Consider the following 22,664-nt stretch of genomic DNA (forward strand, 5'->3'; position numbering starts at 1 on the left):
ACAGTAACACTGCCTTCAGATTTGCAGAATTATGCAAAGTCCGTTTCATCTCAATCTCTATTTTGACTGAGTTGTACTGATTCTGAGTTTGATCCAATGATCTTAATCCATTTTTTCCACATAGGCATTGATATTCTCCATCAACTTTGAAAGATAACCTTCAAGTTTGGCATTAATAATTTTTGATCCTTATTTAGGTCTATAAATGTCATATCAGCCAGTTTAAATTGTATTTGCATTACTTTAAAAGTGGCTGTATATGGATATAACTAATAAATATGCCTGTAAAATTTGACAGTATATCTCAAGTTGATGGTCTACTACAAATCAAAGAATTAGTTTAACAAGCATTCATTTCTTCTTAGACATAGTAATTTGTCTTGTTTTGTTTTTTGCACCACTATGGATCTCTTTCAATATGCAGAAAAAAAAAATTCACCCCTGAAAAATGAAGGTAATTTTGGGGATATAAAAGCTGTTAGTTTTTTAGAACAAATATTGGGGTAATAATCATAGAAGCTTATACTCATTTTAAACTGCATCTTCTTGTTATTCTGTACACAGTTCAGACTTTCAAAATGTTACACATCTTGAAGGAAGAAAATCTGTTATGTATTTTTCACTGACTACAATTCATTAAAAACCTTAATCTGAAATATTTAATATATTTTGTGCAAACTGCAAGTCAAAACTTTTCAGTCATAATTCAGCAATCTTACAGTTAACAAGTCATAAACTAATAGACAGACAAGACTGTACTACTTTCTGTGTCTAAATCATAACCTCTGTGTGAAGTCAGGAGCCCCTCTGAGGAACAAGAGTGAATGGACTTGAGGAGTCCGGGATATCCAGAAATTTTATGCACGTATATTTGCAAATACACATGCATGCATATACACATGTTCATTTTCTGGTAAGAGACTTCACTAAATTTTTAAATATATATTTGACCCAAGAAAAACTAAAAAGGATTGGACTGCCTTTGTGTTTTAATGTAACAGTTAGCATTTACACCAGAGATATGAGGGAGAGAAAATACATTTTTCATATTATCTGCTCTACTGGTCTTAGAGTTAGGATGACCATTTATCCTTGCTTATTTAAACAGTCCTGATTTACACCTATTGTGCCTTGCTAATTGTTAGTAAAGGATTGCTTTGCTCTCCAAAATGTCCCAGTTTGGAAGATAAATTATATGGTCACTCCTATAAACACAGAATCTGAAACCAAACTGTCTGGGATCAAACTTCAGTCCCAGGTTACACACTTCCTAGTTGTGTAACCTGGGACAATTAGTTAAAATATTAAATTTCTTCTACTATAAAGCAAAGCTAATATATTCACTAATATCTGCTTCATAGGGCTGTTATAATGATAAGATTAATGTTTTTGAAATTTTATGAACAGTGGTTACAGTTAATGTGTATGTTTGTAAGTAAGTTAAATTGTAAGGAAATTAGTGTATATTGTTATTATCAAGTGAAACGTTCTAATTTCCTACCTTCATGTCCCACTTCATTTCATTTCTTCTGAAATCCCATCCCCTTTTTCTCTGTCCAATTACCCTTTTCCTTTAACTCAGATACATTTTCCACATGAATCCTTCCTCAATCTTGTGCTTGATTTCTTGGGAAACCTCCCATAACTCTACTTCTACTGATATACCACATTAGAGAAAAATCTCATATTATCCACCTACCATTCCTACAAGATTATAATTTTATTAGATATCAGGACAAAGTTTTTTCTCTTTCTTATTCCCCACAGCACTTACTAGGGTTTTGAAGTTTTTAAGCAAATATAATTTTATGAATAAAAGAGAATTTCCTTAAAATATAACCCTTCCTCAGGAATATTTGATTTCATCAGCAATGGAAAAATTCTTAATATACGTAAGGATACTTAATATACATAGAGAACTATACTCAGATAGAAGAAATTTGGAAATAACTGGAATATTTTAACCACTGCAGTAATCTATCCATAGTGGGAATAGTCAACCTTAAAAATGCGAATGTTTTACTAAGATACAATTGACTTATAACATTGTGTAAGTTTAAAGTGTACAACATTTGATACATGTATATATTGTAAAATGTTTACCACAAGATGTTTAGTTAACATCTGTCACCTCACATAGTTACAAATTACAAGTGTCAATTATATCTCAATAAAACTGGGGAAAAAAGAATTACCTGACACACAGTAGGCCCCCAATAAATATTTGTTAAAAAAAAAAGGAGGGAGGCATGTTTTGAGATTGACTACTGGAAGAGTAGGAAGCGATTCTACTTTGAATACAGCAGACCATTAAATTCTTGGGGAGAGAAAATAGTCTCTGTATCCCCAAATCCTTCATTTTAACTATGGAATTTTATTTTCCTATCACCTTTGAGGAGCCATAGTGAATGCACTCTAATTTAAGAATAACTTCAGCAAAATAGAGACACAACAAAACTGAAACTAAGACTAGTTTCTTGATCCCAAGCCCATAAAACTCTTACCGGCATCTTAGAGCTTCTTAATTTGGCCTTTTTAAGTTACCATTGAACCTTGTGAAAATAGTATTCATGAGAACATTTTAAACTCATTTAGTTTTTGATTAGAATAGTCATAGCAATTTTAGATGTGAGGAAGACAGGTTAAGTATTTTTCCCTTAGGTTAAATGGAACTAGCATCTCCAAAATAATTCATCAGTAATCTCCAAAATTTTGATCACATATTTAAGAAAACATTTTATAAATTTATGAATTATAAATGTTTACTACTTAAAAGTCACATGCTTTACTATAGACACAAATACTGAATATAATTAAAACTATGTGTTACTCTTATTGGTAATAAATATTCATTGAAATTCTATTTTTTAATTTTGTCTATTGTGCTTCAATTTTTTTTCATCTGAAATAAAGTACCTATACTCTAGGGTTGTTGTGAGAATTACATTAGCAAATATGTATCTCATGCCTAGAATAATAATTCAACAAATGCTAGCTGCTCTTATTATCATCACATCCCAATGGAACATATGTTTTACCCTCTGGGGTTCACACGTGCTGATTTGAAGATCAGTCTTTTAAACTGTTGTTATGTTCTGTAATTATATATGTTTTCTAGTTTATCATTCAGTGTCTTAACATTTTCACGTTGCCTAATATTTTAGTCTTCACTTGGAATTGAGAAAATACATTAATAGTATTAATGTATTAATAAGTTGAATTATTGTATATTAAAATATAGTTAACAGTCATTTAACATTGGCCAGAATATGTACCCCTCTCTATATCTAGACATTTTATCATCTGTAAATTATGTTAATTATTCCTTTCTTCCTTACACCAAAAGATTATTGTAAGAAATGGTGCCTAGTGTGTGAAAATTATTTGAAATCTGCTAAGAGAGGCAAGGTGGCTAGTGCATTTTGCAAACTTACTATAGTGGAGGCACTATGCTTGGTGCTTTTTAAGTAAACTCATGAATAAATCAAATGTTAATAAAATGATTATTATTCTCATGTTCGTTGAGAAAGTAACTATGTCTAGAAGAGTGCAAATGATTATGAATATTTGCCTTAATTGTTTAAGAGTTAAATCCCTAAAATAAATAATATGCTGGTAAGAATATTAAGGGATATGTCCGAGCCATTCCAATTAAAATAAATTTCCCCATAGTTTCGTATCAAAAGAACTTCTTCAATTTTAACATTACTTTTTACTTAACGTTTCAATTCTTGGTAAAGGAGAAAAATTGCATAAAGCTGGTAATCTCTTTTTTTTTCACATTTTTTTTCTGAGGACACTTCTCACAACCACTACCAATTTACAAGTGTGTAGGAGCTTTGCATGTGGTACTTAAACACGGTTTTTCATTAACAGCTATATTTACGTTTTTTTTTACTCTCCAAAGAAAAATTGCAGAGATATTAGTGTAGAAACTGGAAGCTATGAAATCATTACACCCAGGCTTATTAGAATAATTTCTAACTGCTTCCTAAATCAAAGTAGGAAGTCATATACATTAAACATATGTTAAACATATATTTGAAGTAATATATTACATTTCATTTAAAAATGAAAACAATTCCCCTTTGATTTTTTTTCTCTTTTAAAAAAAATCCAGATTTTTAAGGTATAATTGACAAAAAAAATTGTATATATTTAAAGTGCAGAATTTAGTGTTTCAATATACGTATACATTGTGAAGTAATCACTACAATCAAGCTAATTTACATCCATCATGGGGAGGTAGGGAAATCAGAGATGTTAGTCAAAGGGTACAAAGTTTCAGTTATTTAAAATAAATAAGTTCTAGAGAAATAATGTACTACAATGTGACTATAGTCAACAGTACTCTATTGTACACCTGAAATTTGCTAAGGGGTTAGATCCTAAGTGTACTCACTGCTTTGATTTTCCAATATGTTGAAGTAGCTTCTATCACCCATTTCTTTAGTCTCAAAAAAATTACAAACGTTCAGTAAATGGAAGTGGAGGGAACAATTTCTAACTCATGTTATAAGGCTAGTATTATCCTGACATAAAAACCAAACAATGGGATAACATGAGATGTAAACTACAGACGAATATAGTAACAAATATAGGAGCTAGAAAAAGGAGAGACACATAGATCAATGGAGCAGAATAGAATGCTCCAAAATAAAATCGTATCTACAGGTAATTTATCCTTAGTAGATATACAAAGGCAACACAGTGGAGAAAGTATAGTCTTTTCAACAATTCGTGCTGGAAACATTGAACACTAATAAATAAATAAATAAATGTATGTCAATCCTACATTGTATCGTATACAGAAATTAAATCATCAACCCAGATGTAAAATTTTAAATCATTAATCTTCTTAAAGAAGCACAGTAGAAAAATCTTTGTGTCCTTGGATTAGGCAACATTTCCTTGGAATATTTTCTAACAGGAAGAGAAAATAAATTGCTACATTGGACTTTAAAATCTTCCATTAATGTAGTGTATCACATTAATTTTGTGTGTATATTTAAGCTGTCCTTGCATCTCAGGCATAAATCTCACTTGTTCATGGTGTATGATCCTTTTAATGTGCTGTTGAGTTCAGGTTGCTAGAATTTTGTTGAGAATTTTTACATTTATATTCATCAGGTGTATTGGTTTGTAGTTTTCTTTTAGTGTCTTTATTTGGCTTTGGAATCAGAGTAATGCTGGCCTCATAAAGTATATTTGAGAGTGTCCCTTCTTCAATTTTTTGGAAGAATTTGAGAAAGATTAACACTAGCTCTATTTAAATGTTTGGTAGAATTCACCAGTAAAACTATCTGGCCACAGGTTTTTCTTTTTTTGAGAGGCTTTTGATTACTGATTCATTCTCCTTATTCATTATTGGTCTGTTCAGATTGTCTGTTTCTTCTTTTTTCAGTCTTGGTAGGTAGTATATTCCTAGAAATGTATCCGTTTTTCTAGGTTATCCAATTTATTGACATAATAGTTCATAGTAGTCTTATGATCCTTTATATTTCTGTGGTATCAGTTGTAATATCTCTCCTTTCACTTATAGTTTTATTAATTTGGGTCCTCTCTTTTTTCTTGGTTGGTCTTTACCTAAGATTTGTCAATTTTGTTTATATTTTCAAAGAACCAGTTCCTAGTTTTGATAATTTTTCTACTGTTTTCCTGTTTCATGTATTTATGCTCTAATCTTTATCATTTCCTTTCTTCTGCTAAGTTTGGACTTTGTCCTTTTTCTTGTACCTTAAGGTATAAATTTATGTTGTTTATTTGAGATGTATCTTTTTTCTTGATGTATGTGTTTATCACTATAAACTTTACTGTTTGAACTGCTGTTTCTATACGTCATATGTTTTGTTATGTTGTATTTCATTTGTCTTAAGATACTTTCATCTGTCTGAAGATTTTATTTCTCTTTGGATTTCTTCTTTGAGCTATTGGTTGCTCAAGAGTGTGTTGTTTAATTCCCATGTATTTGTGAATTCCAGCTTTCCTTCTGTTATTGATTTCTAGTTTTATACCATTGTGCTCAAAAAAAAATACTTGATATAATTTGTCTTCTTTAATTTGTTGAGACTTCAACATATGATCTTAGAAAATGTTCTGTGTGTTTGAAAAGGGTGTGCATTCGGCTGCCATTGGATGAAATGTTATGAATATGTCTGTGAGATCCACTTGGTCTATAATGTTGAGAATTTTTGCATCTAAGCTCATCATGATTATTGGCACGTAGTTTTCTTGTAGTGGTCTTTGTCTGACTTTGGTATCAGGGTAATGCTGGTCTCATACAATAAATTTGGAAGCCTTCCTCTTCTTCAGTTTTTTGGAAGAGTTTTGCAAAAGATTGGTATTAATTCTTTAAATATTTGTTAGAATTCACTAGTGAAACCATGTGGTCCTGGGTTTACTGATTTAATCTTTTTACTTGTTATTTGTTCAGATTTTCTATTTCCTCGTGATCAACCTTGGGTAAAAATCACATGATCATCTCAATAGATGAAGAAAAAGCATTTGACACAATTCAACACCTTTTCATGATTAAAAACTCTCAACAAACTAGGTATAAAAGAAATTTACGGGGGGGACCTTGAAGATGGCGGAAGAGTAAGACGCGGAGATCACCTTCCTCCCCACAGATACACCAGAAATACATCTACACCAGAAATACATCTACACGTGGAACAACTCCTACAGAACACCTACTGAAGGCTGGCAGAAGACCTCAGACCTCCCAAAAGGCAAGAAACTCCCCCACGTACCTGGGTAGGGCAAAAGAAAAAAAAAAAAAAACAGAGACAAAAGAATAGGGACGGCACCTGCACCAGTGGGAGGGAGCTGTGAAGGAGGAAAAGTTTCCACACACTAGGAAGCCCCTTCGCGGGCGGAGACTGCGGGAGGCAGAGGGGGGAGCTTCGAAGCCGCGGAGGAGTGCACAGCAACGGGTGCGGAGGGCAAAGCGGGGAGATTCCCGAACAGAGGATCGGTGCCGACCGGCACTCACCAGCCCGAGAGGCTTGTCTGCTCACCCGCCGGGGCGGGTGGGGCTGCGAGCTGAGGCTCTGAGGCGCGGGTTTCGGTTTCGGACTGAGCCCAGGGAGAGGACTGGGGTTGGCGGCTTGAACATAGCCTGAAGGGCTTAGTGCTCCACGGCTAGCCAGGAGGGAGTCCGGGGAAAAGTCTGCACCTGCCGAAGAGGCAAGAGACTTTTTCTTCCCTCTTTGTTTCCTGGTGCGCGAGGAGAGGGGTTTAAGAGCGCTGCTTAAAGGAACTCCACAGACGGGCACGAGCCGCGGCTAAAAGCGCGGACCCCAGAGACGGGCGCGAGCCGCAGCTGAAAGCGCGGACCCCAGAGACGGGCGGGAGACGCTAAGGCTGCTGCTGCCGCTACCAAGGGGCCTCTGTGCGAGCACAGGTCACTCTCTACACCCCTCTTCCGCGGAGCCTGTGCAGCCCGCCACTGCCAGGTTCCCGGGATCCAGGGACAACTTCCCCGGAAGAACGCACGGCGGACCTCAGGCTGGTGGAAAGTCACGCCGGACTTTGCCGCCGCAGGCCCGCCCCGCACTCCGTGCCCCTCCCTCGCCGCCGGCCTCAGTGCGCCAGAGCCCCCGAATCAGCGGCTCCTTTAACCCCGTCCTGTCTGAGCAAAAAACAGACGCCCTCCAGCGACCTACACGCAGAGGCAGGGCCAAATCCAAAGCTGAGCCCCTGTGAGCTGTGAGAACAAAGAAGAGACAGGGAAATAGCTCCCAGCAGCCTCAGAAGCAGCGGATTAAAGCTCCACAATCAACTTGATATACCCTGCATCTGTGGAATACATAAAGACAACCAATAATCCCAAACCTCTTTTAGTGTGGATGTATGTGTATGCTTCTGTGTAAGATGTTGTCTGTATAGCTTTGCTTCCAACATTTGTCCTAAGGTTCTATCCATCCCTTTTTTTTTTCTAAATAAGAATTTTTTTTTTATTTTTACTGTATCTTCTTTCTTTGTTTTTTTTCCTTTGTTCCCTCCTTCCTCCCTCCCTCCCTTCTTTCCTTCTTGCCTTCTTTCCTTCTTTGCTTCTTTCTTTCTTTCTTCCTTCCTTCCTTCCCTCCTTTCCTTCTTTCTTTCCTCATACTTCTACTAATTCCCTCTACTTTTTCTCCCTTTTATTCTGAGCCGTGTGGATGAAAGGTTCTTGGTGCTCCAGCCAGGAGTCAGGGCTCTGCCTCTGAGGTAGGAGAGCCAACTTCAGGACACTGGTCAACAAGAGACCTCCCAGCTCCACATAATATCAAACGGCGAAAATCTCCCAGAGACCTCCATCTTAACACCAGCACCCAGCTTCACTCAACGACCAGCAAGCCACAGTGCTGGACAACCTATGCCAAACAACTAGCAAAACAGGAAGTTCACAGACACTCCAAAACACACCATCAGACATGGACCTGCCCACCAGAAAGACAAGATCCAGCTTCATCCACCAGAACACAGGCACTAGTCCCCTCCACCAGGAAGCCTACACAACCCACTGAACCAACCTTAGCCACTGGAGACAGACATCAAAAACAGCGGGAACTACGAACCTGCAGTCTGCAAAAAGGAGACCCCGAACACAGTAAGATAAGCAAAATGAGAAGACAGAAAAACACACCGCAGATGAAGGAGCAAGATAAAAATGCACCAGACCTAACAAATGAAGAGGAAATAGCCAGTCAACCTGAAAAAGAATTCAGAATAATGATGGTAAGGATGATCCGAAATCTTGGAAATAGAATGGACAAAATGCAAGAAACATTTAACAAGGACCTAGAAGAACTAAAGATGAAACAAGCAACGATGAAGAACACAATGAATGAAATTAAAAGTACTCTAGATGGGATCAATAGCAGAATAACTGAGGCAGAAGAACGGATAAGTGACCTGAAGATAAAATAGTGGAAATAACTACTGCAGAGCAGAATAAAGAAAAAGAATGAAAAGAACTGAGGACAGTCTCAGAGACCTCTGGGACAACATTAAACGCACCAACATTCGAATTATAGGGGTTCCAGAAGAAGAAGAGAAAAAGAAAGGGACTGAGAAAATATTTGAAGAGATTATAGTTGAAAACTTCCCTAATATGGGAAAGGAAATAGTTAATCAAGTCCAGGAAGCACAGAGAGTCCCATACAGGATAAATCCAAGGAGAAATACGCCAAGACACATATTAATCAAACTGTCAAAAACTAAATACAAAGAAAGCATATTAAAAGCAGCAAGGGAAAAACAACAAATAACACACAAGGCAATCCCCATAAGGTTAACAGCTGATCTCTCAGCAGAAACCCTACAAGCCAGAAGGGAGTGGCAGGACATACTGAAAGTGATGAAGGAGAAAAACCTGCAGCCAAGACTACTCTACCCAGCAAGGATCTCATTCAGATTTGATGGAGAAATTAAAACCTTTACAGACAAGCAAAAGCTGAGAGAGTTCAGCACCACCAAACCAGCTTTACAAAAAATGCTAAAGGATCTTCTCTAGGCAAGAAACAGAAAACAATTTAGAAAATGGGAATAGGAACATACATATCGATAATTACCTTAAATGTAAATGGACTAAATGCTCCCACCAAAAGACACAGATTAGCTGAGTGGATACAAAAACAAGACCCTTATATATGCTGTCTACAAGAGACCCACTTCAGACCTAGAGACACATACAGACTGAAAGTAAGGGGATGGAAAAAGATATTCCATGCAAATGGAAACCAAAAGAAAGCTGGAGTAGCAATTCTCATATCAGACAAAATAGACTTTAAAATAAGGACTATTAAAAGAGACAAAGAAGGACACTACATAATGATCAAGGGATCGATCCAAGAAGAAGATATAACAATTGTAAATATTTATGCACCCAACATAGGAGCACCTCAATACATAAGGCAAATACTAACAGCCATAGAAGGGGAAATCGACAGTAACAGATTCATAGTAGGGGACTTAAACACCCCACTTTCACCCATGGACAGATCATCCAAAATGAAAATAAGGAAACACAAGCTTTAAATGATACATTAAACAAGATGGACTTAATTGATATTTATAGGACACTCCATCCAAAAACAACAGAATACACATTTTTCTCAAGTGCTCATGGAACATTCTCCAGGATAGATCACATCTTGGGTCACAAATCAAGCCTTGGTAAATTTAAGAAAATTGAAATTGTATCAAGTATCTTTTCTGACCACAACGCCATGAGACTAGGTATCAATTACAGGAAAGATCTGTGAAAAATACAAACACATGGAGGCTAAACAATACACTACTTAATAATGAAGTGATCACTGAAGAAATCAAAGAGGAAATCAAAAAATACCTAGAAGCAAATGACAATGGAGACACAACGACCCAAAACCTATGGGATGCACCAAAAGCAGTTCTAAGGGGGAAGTTTATAGCAATACAAGCCCACCTTAAGAAGCAGGAAACATCTCGAATAAACAACCTAACCTTGCACCTCAAGCAATTAGAGAAAGAAGAACAAAAAAACCCCAAAGCTAGCAGAAGGAAAGAAATCATAAAAATCAGATCAGAAATAAATGAAAAAGAAATGAAGGAAACAATAGCAAAGATCAATAAAACTAAAAGCTGGTTCTTTGACAAAATAAACAAAATAGATAAACCACTAGCCAGACTCATCAAGAAAAAAAGGGAGAAGACTCAAATCAATAGAATTAGAAATAAAAAAGGAGAGGTAAGAACTGACACTGCAGAAATAAAAGAGATCATGAGAGATTACTACAAGCAACTCTATGACAATAAAATGGACAATCTGGAAGAAATGGACAAATTCTTAGAAATGCACAACCTGCCAAGACTGAAGCAGGAAGAAATAGAAAATATGAACAGACCAATCACTAGCACTGAAATTGAAACTGTGATTAAAAATCTTCCAACAAACAAAAGCCCAGGACCAGATGGCTTCACAGGCGAATTCTATCAAACATTTAGAGAAGAGCTAACACCTATCCTTCTCTTCCAAAATATAGCAGAGGGAGGAACACTCCCAAACTCCTTCTACGAGGCCACCATCACCTTGATACCAAAACCAGACAAGGATGTCACAAAGAAAGAAAACTACAGGCCAATATCACTGATGAACATAGATGCAAAAATCCTCAACAAAATACTAGCAAACAGAATCCAACAGCACATTAAAAGGATCATACACCATGATCAAGTAGGGTTTATTCCAGGAATGCAAGGATTCTTCAATATACACAAATCTATCAATGTGATAAACCATATTAACAAATTGAAGGAGAAAAACCATATGATCATCTCAATAGATGCAGAGAAAGCTTTCGACCAAATTCAACACCCATTTATGATAAAAACCCTGCAGAGAGTAGGCATAGAGGGAACTTTCCTCAACATAATAAAGGCCATATATGACAAGCCCACAGCAAACATCATCCTCAATGGTGAAAAACTGAAAGCATTTCCACTAAGATCAGCAACAAGACAAGGTTGCCCACTCTCACCACTCTTATTCAACATAGTTTTGGAAGTTTTAGCCACAGCAATCAGAGAAGAAAAGGAAATAAAAGGAATCCAAATCGGAAAAGAAGAAGTAAAGCTGTCACTGTTTGCAGATGACATGATCCTATACATAGAGAATCCTAAAGATGCTACCAGAAAACTACTAGAGCTAATCAATGAATTTGGTAAAGTGGCAGGATACAAAATTAATGCACGGAAATCTCTGGCATTCCTATATACTAGAGATGAAAAATCTGAAAGTGAAATCAAGAAAACACTCCCATTTACCATTGCAACAAAAAGAATAAAATATCTAGGAATAAACCTACCTAAGGAGACAAAAGACCTGTATGCAGAAAATTATAAGACACTGATGAAAGCAATTAAAGATGATACAAATAGATGGAGAGATATACCATGTTCTTGGATTGGAAGAATCAACATTGTGAAAATGACTCTACTACCCAAAGCAATCTATACATTCAATGCAATCCCTATCAAACTACCACTGGCATTTTTCACAGAACTAGAACAAAAAATTTTGCAATTTGTATGGAAACACAAAAGACCCTGAATAGCCAAAGCAATCTTGAGAACGAAAAAAGGAACTGGAGGAATCAGGCTCCCTGACTTCAGACTATATTACAAAGCTACAGTTATCAAGACGGTATGGTACTGGCACAAAAACAGAAAGATCAATGGAACAGGATAGAAAGCCCAGAGATAAACCCACGCACATATGGACACCTTATCTTTGATAAAGGTGGCAGGAATACTCAGTGGAGAAAGGACAGCCTCTTCAATAAGTGGTGCTGGGAAAACTGGACAGGTACATGTAAAAGTATGAGATTAGATCACTCCCTAACACCATACACAAAAATAAGCTGAAAATGGATTCAAGACCTAAATGTAAGGGCAGAAACTATCAAACTCTTAGAGGAAAACATAGGCAGAACACTCTATGACATAAATCACAGCAAGATCCTTTCTGACCCACCTCCTAGAGTAATGGAAATAAAAACAAAAATAAACAAATGGGACCTAATGAAACTTCAAAGCTTTTGCACAGCAAAGGAAACCATAAACAAGACCAAAAGACAACCCTCAGAATGGGAGAAAATATTTGCAAATGAAGCAACCGAAAAAGGATTAATCTCCAAAATTTACAAGTGGCTCATGCAGCTCAGTAACAAAAAAACAAGCAACCCAATCCAAAAATGGGCCGACGACCTAAATACAAAGAAGATATACAGACTGCCAACAAACACATGAAAGAATGCTCAACATCATTAATCATTAGGGAAATGCAAATCAAAACTACAATGAGATATCATCTCACACCAGTCAGAATGGCCATCATCAAAAAATCTAGAAACAATAAATGCTGGAGATGGTGTGGAGCAAAGGGAACCCTCTTGCACTGCTGGTGGGAATGTGAATTGGTTCAGCCACTATGGAGAACAGTATGGAGGTTCCTTAAAAAACTACAAATAGAACTACCATATGACCCAGCAATTCCACTACTGGGCATATACCCTGAGAAAACCAAAATTCAAAAAGTCATGTACCAAAATGTTCATTGCAGCACTATTTACAATAGCCTGGAGATGGAAACAACCTAAGTGCCCATCATCGGATGAATGGATAAAGAAGATGTGGCACATATATACAATGGCATATTACTCAGCCATAAAAAGAAACAAAATTGAGCTATTTGTAATGAGGTGGATAGACCTAGAGTCTGTCATACAGAGTGAAGTAAGTCAGAAAGAAAAAGACAAATACCGTATGCTAACACATATATACGGAATTTAAGAAAAAACAATGTCATGAAGAACCTAGGGGTAAGGCAGGAATAAAGACGCAGACCTCCTAGATAACGGACTTGAGGTTATGGGGAGGGGGAAGCGTGAGCTGTGACAGGGCGAGAGAGAGGCATGGACATATACACACTAACAAACGTAGTAAGGTAGATAGCTAGTGGGAAGCAGCCGCATGGCACAGGGATATTGGCTCGGTGCTTTGTGACAGCCTGGAGGGGTGGGATAGGGAGGGTGGGAGGGAGGGAGATGCAAGAGGGAAGACATATGGGAACATATGTTTATGTATGACTCATTCACTTTGTTATAAAGCAGAAACTAACACACCATTGTAAAGCAATTATACCCCGATAAAGATGTTAAAAAAAAAAAAAGACATTTACCTCAACAGAATAAAAGCCAGATATGAAAAGCCCACAGCTAACATAATATTCAACAATAAAAAAACTGAAAGCTGCTTCTCTAAGATCAGGAACAAGACGAGGATGCCCATTCTTATCACTTATATTCAACGTAGTACTGGAAGTCCTAGCCAGACCAATTAGGCAGAAAATGAAATAAAATGCATCTAAATTGGAAAGGGATAAGTAAAATTTGCATATGACATGGTTTTGCATGTAGAAAACCCTAAAGACTCCACAAAAAATCTGTTAGAACTAATAAACAAATTCAGTAATGTTGCAGGATAAAAATCAGCATACAAAATCTATTGTGCGTAGTTTCAGTTATTTAGTTATTAAGATGAATAAGTTCTATATATCTGCTGTACCACATTGTGCCTATAGTTAACAATACTGTATTGTACACTTAAAATTTTGTCAAGAGCATAAATTTCATATTGAGCTTTCTTACCATAATAAAGAATTTTTTAAAATCCTACCCTTCAAAAGATATTGTTAAGAAAATGAAAAGACAATCTACATATTTGAATAAAACATAGGTAAAACACAATCTGGTAAAAAACTTACATTCAGATTATTAAAAAACCAAACTACATACTATAAATTTGGAAAATATATGAATAGACACTTCACCAAAGTCAATATATGAATATTCATGAAAGATGTTGAACATGATTATTCATTAGAAAATGCAAATTAAAATTACGAGTCACCATTTTACATATATTTGAATGGCTAGAATTAAAAATCAAAACCAAAACCAAAAATAATGAAATTACAAACTCCTGGGGAGTACATATTACAGAATCGAATGCTTATATTTGCTGGTGGGAATGTGATATCCTTTAGGAACTTTGGATTGGCAGTTTCTTATAAAGTGAAACATAGACTTATCATACTAACCAGCAAACTTACTCCTAGTTTTCTGCCCCAAAGCAAAGAAAATTGCTACTTATCTTTCTACAGCAGCTTTTTTCATAATCTCCCTAAACTGGAAACAAAGTAAATATTTTTTCAACTGGTCAAGGTAAAAATAAACTGTGGTATATCAAAGAACAGAAAAGTATTGAACAGTGAGAAAACAACTATTCATACACACAGTGCTGTGAATGAATCACAAATGCATTATGCAAATCAAATGAAGCCATGCTCATACTGTATGCTAAATACTTTTCACTGTGTGATTCCACTTATGTCACATTCTGGAAAAGCCAAGACATTTTAAACAGAAGACAGCTCAGTGTTTGCTAAGGAGCTGGAACTGGTAAAAGGGTTGAAAGTAAGTTGGGAGATTTAGAACTTCTTGTTATCTTGATCATGGCAGTTGTTAAAAAAACTGTATTTCTCATAAGTCATATATCAATACACAAAACATGTGAATTTTGCTTTATGTAAATTCAGCCTTAGTAAATCTGACTTGGAAAAAATTGCCAAAATTTAGTAGTGACATTTATTCTTAGTGTACGTAAGTTGTACTAATGCATTTTTCATAACAGGATATTCTTAAACCTTATATTTTATGTATCTTGTCAAAAAATAGAATCCCATTGTTTTTAGTTGTTTATATTTGACACTGAAAATAAAAGCTTAGAAAATTACAGTGATTTTATACCTAAGTTAAATTCTCAATAGAATTATTGGAATTATTAATATAATACTATTTTTGCAGTCAGGGTGTTACTCAGCAATGAACATACGAATTTGACTTAAAATCAACTTACTTTCTTATTTCAATGCTGCCACGGTATGGATAAAACTCAGTAGTAGTATCGTGACATTTAATTATGTCCATGTATTGAAAGCACTTGTCACACTGTCGGCACTTTTTAGGTACTCAGTAACAATTAAATCTTCTCTACTGTAAATGAGGCAAATGAAGATGTTTCAGTAATTTAGTCCCAGGTCCCAGCCAGTAGTTACTGAATGAGGATTCTAAGCTCGGGTTTCTGACACTATATCCATGATGTGTACACATACGATACTTCCCCTAACTCCTTAATATAGGAGTTCATCTTGATGCCTCGCTGAAATATGGTGCCTTAGAGGAAACAGACTGTGAGACACATCTTCATGAAAGGTGACTAAATAAATAATCATTGAGGAGGAGGATCTTCAAGATGGCAGAGGGTTGAGACGTGGAGATCACCTTCCTCCCCACAAATTCATCAAAAATACATCTACATGTGGAACAACTATAGAACACCCACTGAATACTGGGAGACCTCAGGCTTCCCAAAAGGAAACTCCCCACGTACCTGGGTAGGGCAAGAGAAAAAAGAAAAAAACAGAGACAAAAGAATAGGAACGGGACCTGTACCTCTGGGAGGGAGCTGTGAAGGAGGAAAGGTTTCCACACTCTAGGAAGCCCCCTTCACTGGTGGAGCCGGGCAGTGGCAGGGGGGAACTTCGGAGCCACAGAGGAGAGCGCAGCAACAGGGGTGCAGAGGGCAAAGTGGAGAGATTCCCACACAGAGGACTGGTGCTGACCAGCACTCACCAGCTCAAGAGGCTTGTCTGCTCACCCGCTGGGGCAGGCGGGGCTGGGAGCTGAGGCTCGGGCTTCAGAGGGCGGGTCCCAGGGAGAAGACTGGGGTTGGCTGCGTGAACACAGCCTGAAGGGGGCTAGTGTGCCACAGCTAGCTGGGAGGGAGCCTGGGAAAAGGTCTGGATCTGCTGAAGAGGCAAGAGACCATTGTTTTGGGTTGTGCGAGGAGAGGGGATTCCTTCCCTGTCTGCCCACAGAAGGCAGAAAACAGCCTAAATGAGCTCCAGAGACGGGCGCAAGCTGTGGCTATCAGCATGGACAACAGAGACAGGCATGAAACACTAAGGCTGCTGCTGCAGCCACCAAGAAGCCTGTGTGCAAGCAGAGGTCACTATCCACACCTCCCCTCCAGGAAGCCTGTGCAGCCTGCCACTGCCAGGGTCCCATGATCCAGGGACAAATTCCCCAGGAGAACGCATGGCGTGCCTCAGGCTGGTGCAACGTCATGCCAGCCTCTGCCTCCTCAGTCTCGCCCCACATTCTGTACCCCTCCCTCTCCCTGGCCTGAGTGAGCCAGAGCGCCCTAATCAGCCACTCCTTTAACCTCCTCCTGTCTGGCCTAAGAACAGATGCCAGAGGGCAACGTACATGCAGAGGCGGGGCCAAATCCAAAGCTGAACCCCAGGAGCTGTGTGAACAAAGAAGACAAAGGGAAATTTCTCCATGCAGCCTCAGGAGCAGCAGATTGAATCCCCACAATCAACTTGATATACCCTGCATCTGCAGAATACCTGAATAGACAACAAATCATCCCAAAATTGAGTCAGTGGACTTTGGGAGCAACTATAGGCTAGGCGTTTGCTGTATGTGACTGACTAGTTTCCAATTTATATGTTTACCTTAGTTTAGTTTTTAGTGCTTGTTATTATTGGTGGATTTGTTTATTGGTATGGCTGCTCTCTTCTCTTTTTTAAAAAACACTTATTTTAATAATTAAAATTTTTTATATTTTAATAACTTTATTTTATTTTATTTATTTTCCTTTCGTTCTTTTTATTCCCTCCCTTTTCTTCTGAGCCGTGTGGCTGACAGAGTCTTGGTGCTCCGGCCAGGTGTCACACCTGAGCATCACCTGAACTCGGAGAGCCGAGTTCAGGACATTGGTCCACCAGAGACCTCCCAGCCCTACGTAATATCAATCGGCAAGAGCTCTCCCAGAGATCTCCATCTCAATGATAAGACCCAGCTCCACTCAACAACCAGCAAGCTCCAGTGCTGGACACCCCATGCCAAACAACAACAAGACAGGAACACAACCCCACCCATTAGCAGAGAGGCTGCCTAAAATCATACTAAGTTCACAGACACCCCAAAACACACCACCAGACGTGGCCCTGCCCACCAAAAAGACAAGATCCGGCCCCACCCACCAGAACACAGGCACTAGTCCCCTCCACCAGGAAGTCTACACAAGCCACTGAACCAACATTACCCCCTGGGGGCAGACACCAAAAAGAGCGGGGAACTATGAACCAGCAGCCTACAAAAACGAGACCCCAAACACAGTAAGTTAAGCAAAATGAGAAGACAGAGAGGTACGTGGCAGAAGGAGGAGCAAGGTAAAAACCCACCAGACCAAACAAATGAAGAGAAATAAGTAGTCTACTTGAAAAAGATTTCAGAGTGATGATAGTAAAGATGATCCAAAATCTTGGAAATAGAATGGAGAAAATAAAAGAAACATTTAACAAGGACCTAGAAGAACTAAAGAACAAACAAAAAATGGTGAACAACACAATAAATGAAATTAAAAATTCTCTAGAAGGAATCAATAGAATAATGGAGGCAGTAGAATGGATAATTGACCTGGAAGATAAAATAGTGGAAGTAACTACTGCAGAGCAGAATAAAGAAAAAAGAATGAAAAGAATTGAGGTCAGTCTCAGAGACATCTGGGACAACATTAAACACACCAACATTCAAATTATAGGGGTCCCAGAAGAAGAAGAGAAAAAGAAATGGACTGAGAAAATATTTGAAGAGATTGTAACTGAAAACTTCCTTAACATGGGAAAGGAAATAGTCAATCAAGTCCAGGAAGTGCAGAGAGTTCCATACAAGATAAATCCAAGGACATTTATCCAAGACACATATTAATCAAACTATCAAAAATTAAATAGAGATAAAACATTACAAGCAGCAAGGGAAAAGCAACAAATAACATACAAGGGAATCCCCATAAGTTTAACAGCTGATCTCTCAGCAGAAACCCTACAAGCCAGAAGGGAGTGGCAGGAGATATTTAAAGTGATGAAAGGGAACAACCTACAACCAAGGTTACTTTACCCAGAAAGGATCTCATTTGGCTTCAGTGGAGAAATTAAAACCTTTACAGACAAGCAAAAGCTAAGAGAATTTAGGACCACCAACCAGCTTTACAACAAATGCTAACAGAACTTCTCTAGGCAGAAAGCACAAGAGAAGGAAAAGACCTACAATGACAAGCCAAAACAATTAAGAAAATGGTAATAGGAAGATACATATTGATAATTACCTTAAATGTGAATAGATTAAATGCTCCAACCAAAAGACATAGACTGGCTGAATGGATACAAAAAGAAGACCCATATATATGCTGTCTGCAAGAGACCCACTTCAGGCCTAGGGACACATACAGACTGAAAGTGAGGGGATAGAAAAAATATACCATGCAAATGGAAATCAAAAGAAAGCTGGAGCAGCAATTCTCATATCAGACAAAATAGACTTTAAAATAAAGACTATTACAAGAGGCAAAGAAGTACACTACATCATGATCAAGGGATCAATCCAAGAAGAAGATATAACAATTGTAAATATTTATGCAGCGAACGTAGGAGCACCTCAACACATAAGGCAAATGCTAACAGCCATAAAAGGGGAAATTGACATTAACACAATAGTAGTAGGGGACTTTAATACCACACTTTCACCAATGGACAGATCAACCAAAATGAAAATAAAAAAGGAAACATAAGCTTTAAATGACACATTAAACAAGATGGACTTAATTGATATTTATAGGACATTCCATCCAAAACCAACAAAATACACTTTCTTCTCAAGTGCTCATGGAACATTCTCCAGGATAGATCATATCTTGGGGCACAAATCAAGCCTTGGCAAATTTAAGATAATTGAAATTGTATCAAGTATCTTCTGACAACAACACTAAGAGACTAGATTTCAATTACAGGGAAAAAAATGTAAAAAATACAAATACATGGAGGCTAAACAATACACTAGTGAATAACCAAGAGATCACTGAAGAATTCAAAGAGGAAATCAAAAAACACATAGAAACAAATGACAGTGGAAACACGATGGCCCAAAACCTATGAGATGCAGCAAACTCCCTGACTTCAGACTATACTACAAAGCTACAGTAATCATGACAGTATGGTACTGGTACAAAAACAGAAATATAGATTAATGGAACAGGATAGAAATAACTCAGATAAACCCATGCACGTATGGTCACTTTATCTTTGATAAAGAAGGCGAGAATATACAATGGAGAAAAGACAGCCTCTTGAATAAGTGGTGCTGGGGAAACTGGACAGCTACATGTAAAAGAATGAAATTAGAACATTCCCTAACACCATACACAGAAATGAACTCAAATGGATTAAAGACCAAAATGTAAGACCAGACACTATAAAACTCTTAGAGGAAAAGCTAGGCAGAACACTCTATGACATAAATCACAGCAAGATCCTTTCTGACCCAATTCCTAGAGAAATGAAAGTAAAACCAAAAATAAACAAATGGGACCTAATGAAACTTAAAAGCTTTTGCACAGCAAAGAAAACCATAAACAAAATGAAAAGACAACACTCAGAATGGGAGAAAATATTTGCAAACGAAGCAACTGACAAAGGATTAATCTCCAAAATAGACAAGCAGCTCATGCAGCTCAATATCAAAAAAAAACAAACAATGCAATCCAAAAATGGGAAGAAGACCTAAATAGACATTTCTCCAAAGAACATATACAGATTGCCAACAAACACATGAAAGGATTCTCAACATCACTAATCAGTAGAGAAATGCAAATCAAAACTACAATGCTGTATCACCTAACACCGGTCAGAATGGCCATCATCAAAAAATCTACAAAAAATAAATGCTGGAGAGGGTGTGGAGAAAAACATACCCTCTTGCACTGTTGGTGGGAATGTAAATTGATACAGCCACTATGGAGAACAGTTTGGAGGTTCCTTAAAAAACTAAAAATAGAACTACCATATGACCCAGCCATCCCAGTACTGGGCATATACCCCGAGAAAACCATAATTCAAAAAGAATGTTCATTGCAGCACTATTTACAATAGCTAGGACATGGAAGTAATCTAAGTGTCCATCGACAGGTGAATGGATAAAGCAAATGTGGCACATATATACAATGGAACATTAGTCAGCCATAAAACGGAATGAAATTGAGTTATTTGTAGTGAGGTGGATAGACCTAGAGTCTGTCATACAGAGTGAATTAAGTCAGAAAGACAAAAAACAAATACCGTATGCTAACACATATATATATGGAATATAAAAAAAAAAAGGTTCTGATGAACCTAGGTGCAGGACGGGAATAAAGACACAGACATAGAGAATGGACCTGAGGATACGGGGAGGGGGAAGAGTAAGATGGGACGAAGTGAGAGAGTGGCATTGACATATATACACTACCAAATATAAAATAGATAGCTAGTGGGAAGCAGCCGCATAGCTTAGGGAGACCAACTCAGTGCTTTGTGACCACCTAGACGGGTGGGATAGGGAGGGTGGGAGGAAAACACAAGAGGGAGGGGATATGGGGATATATATATACGTATAGCTGATTCACTTTGTTGTACAGCAGAAAGTAACACAACAATGTAAAGCAATTATGCTCCAATAAAGATTTTTTAAAAAAAGAAAATCAACTTGTTTACATGTTGGAGCAGACCAGCATAATTAAAGAGGAAAATGATGGCCTGATAAATAAATAAATAAATAAATAATTGCTTTAATATAGAAAAATTAGAATGAATAATATTAGAAGAAAACCATTAGATTTTTAAAAATATTTCTTTCATTTCATTGTGGCATGAATAAGACTAGGTTACCTATTTCTCAAGGTATTTTTGTTTTGTATAGTCCACTGTATAAAATGAAATGACTATTTATTTAGAAACTTTTTTCTAGCACTTCTTCTATAATATAATTCACGTAAATAATAAGATACCAACAACATCATAAGATTTGAACATCTAAGTATTTTACTGGGGCAGAAAGGACATCATTAAAATTTTCTTAAATGTTTTGTTTTATGAGGCTTAACAAAATAATATATAGTTCTCTATAGTTCACAAAGTAATTTTCAAATTATGAGAAATTAACCTTATGTAATATTGGTCAACTGACTCCATAAACTAAATTATAATTAGTGTTATTATTACTATTTCTTATACTTAGTTGAAAAATGTAAGATATATTAAACAATCTACTCAAAGCATTGAAATCATAGCTCCTCAGGAAATGGGGCTCTGGAAGAATTGCCCTGTCTATGTAGATGGCTAGAAAACTTCACTCTCTAGGCCAGGTATATAGCAAGAAAGATTGTCTCTTCTCAGGCTTTTAAACATGGAGGAAAAGTGCCTTATGAGAAGTTAAAATTCTAAACCCTTGCTCCTTCATGCATGTGGCATCCAAATTTTCTCTACCCTAGTGATTGAGTGGTCTTAAACTGAGAAATGATACACTGATATTATACTGGTGAAAACACTAGGTGGTAATTAAACTAAATTAAACTTACTCTGAGGAAACTTAAACAAACCAGATAATACAGGACTTCTATTCTATGCGTGGAAAATTTATGAAAGGAAGTATAACCTATAAGAGGAATCACAGGATGAAAAAAAACCTGTTTTTAAAATAAATCAAGTGAATTCGAGAAGTAAAAATACTCAGGGAAATTAAAAACACAGCACAGGAGTTAAACACTGGGTTATACACAGCTGAAGAGATAATGAATGATATGGAAAAAGATCTGAGGGAAATATCCTAAATACTTTACAGAGACCTGTGGAAGTGAGATTAAGGGACATGGGAAATAGTATAAGATGTTTCCAAAGACAATCGCTAGGAGTTACAGAATGTAATCAGAATTGTTTGGGGAGGCAGTATTCAAAAAGATGTAATGTCAGATGATTTCAAAGAGTTGAAGACAACTTGTACATCTTTACACTGGCAAAGCACACACCTGGAGACTTTAGTGGAAGTATACAACACCAAGGACAAAGAATGATCTTAAAAATGAACAGAGAAAAAAATACCACACATTTATGATGACAGTGGATTTCTTACTCATGAAGTAGTTTTAAAAAAGTACAGAATATTAAAAGAAAATTATTCCTATTTAAAAGTTCTACACAC

At 37.0% G+C, this 22,664-nt stretch overlaps 2 long non-coding RNA genes across 2 annotated transcripts in view; one reads left to right on the plus strand and one right to left on the minus strand.

The window, feature by feature from the left end:
* Positions 1 to 6,553, plus strand: part of LOC137205689 (uncharacterized) — an 85,956-nt gene extending 79,403 nt beyond the window's left edge. Inside the window, exon 4 of the long non-coding RNA XR_010934258.1 lies at positions 6,434 to 6,553. This is a non-coding gene — a long non-coding RNA (uncharacterized lncRNA). The remainder of the gene's footprint in view (positions 1 to 6,433) is intronic.
* The window catches only part of LOC137205690 (uncharacterized), a 149,346-nt gene that overhangs the window by 3,027 nt on the left and 123,655 nt on the right, over positions 1 to 22,664 (minus strand). The gene's annotated exons all lie outside the window — the stretch shown is intronic.

Source organism: Pseudorca crassidens, chromosome 14, assembly GCF_039906515.1.
Source record: "Pseudorca crassidens isolate mPseCra1 chromosome 14, mPseCra1.hap1, whole genome shotgun sequence".
Taxonomy (NCBI): Eukaryota; Metazoa; Chordata; class Mammalia; order Artiodactyla; family Delphinidae; genus Pseudorca; species Pseudorca crassidens.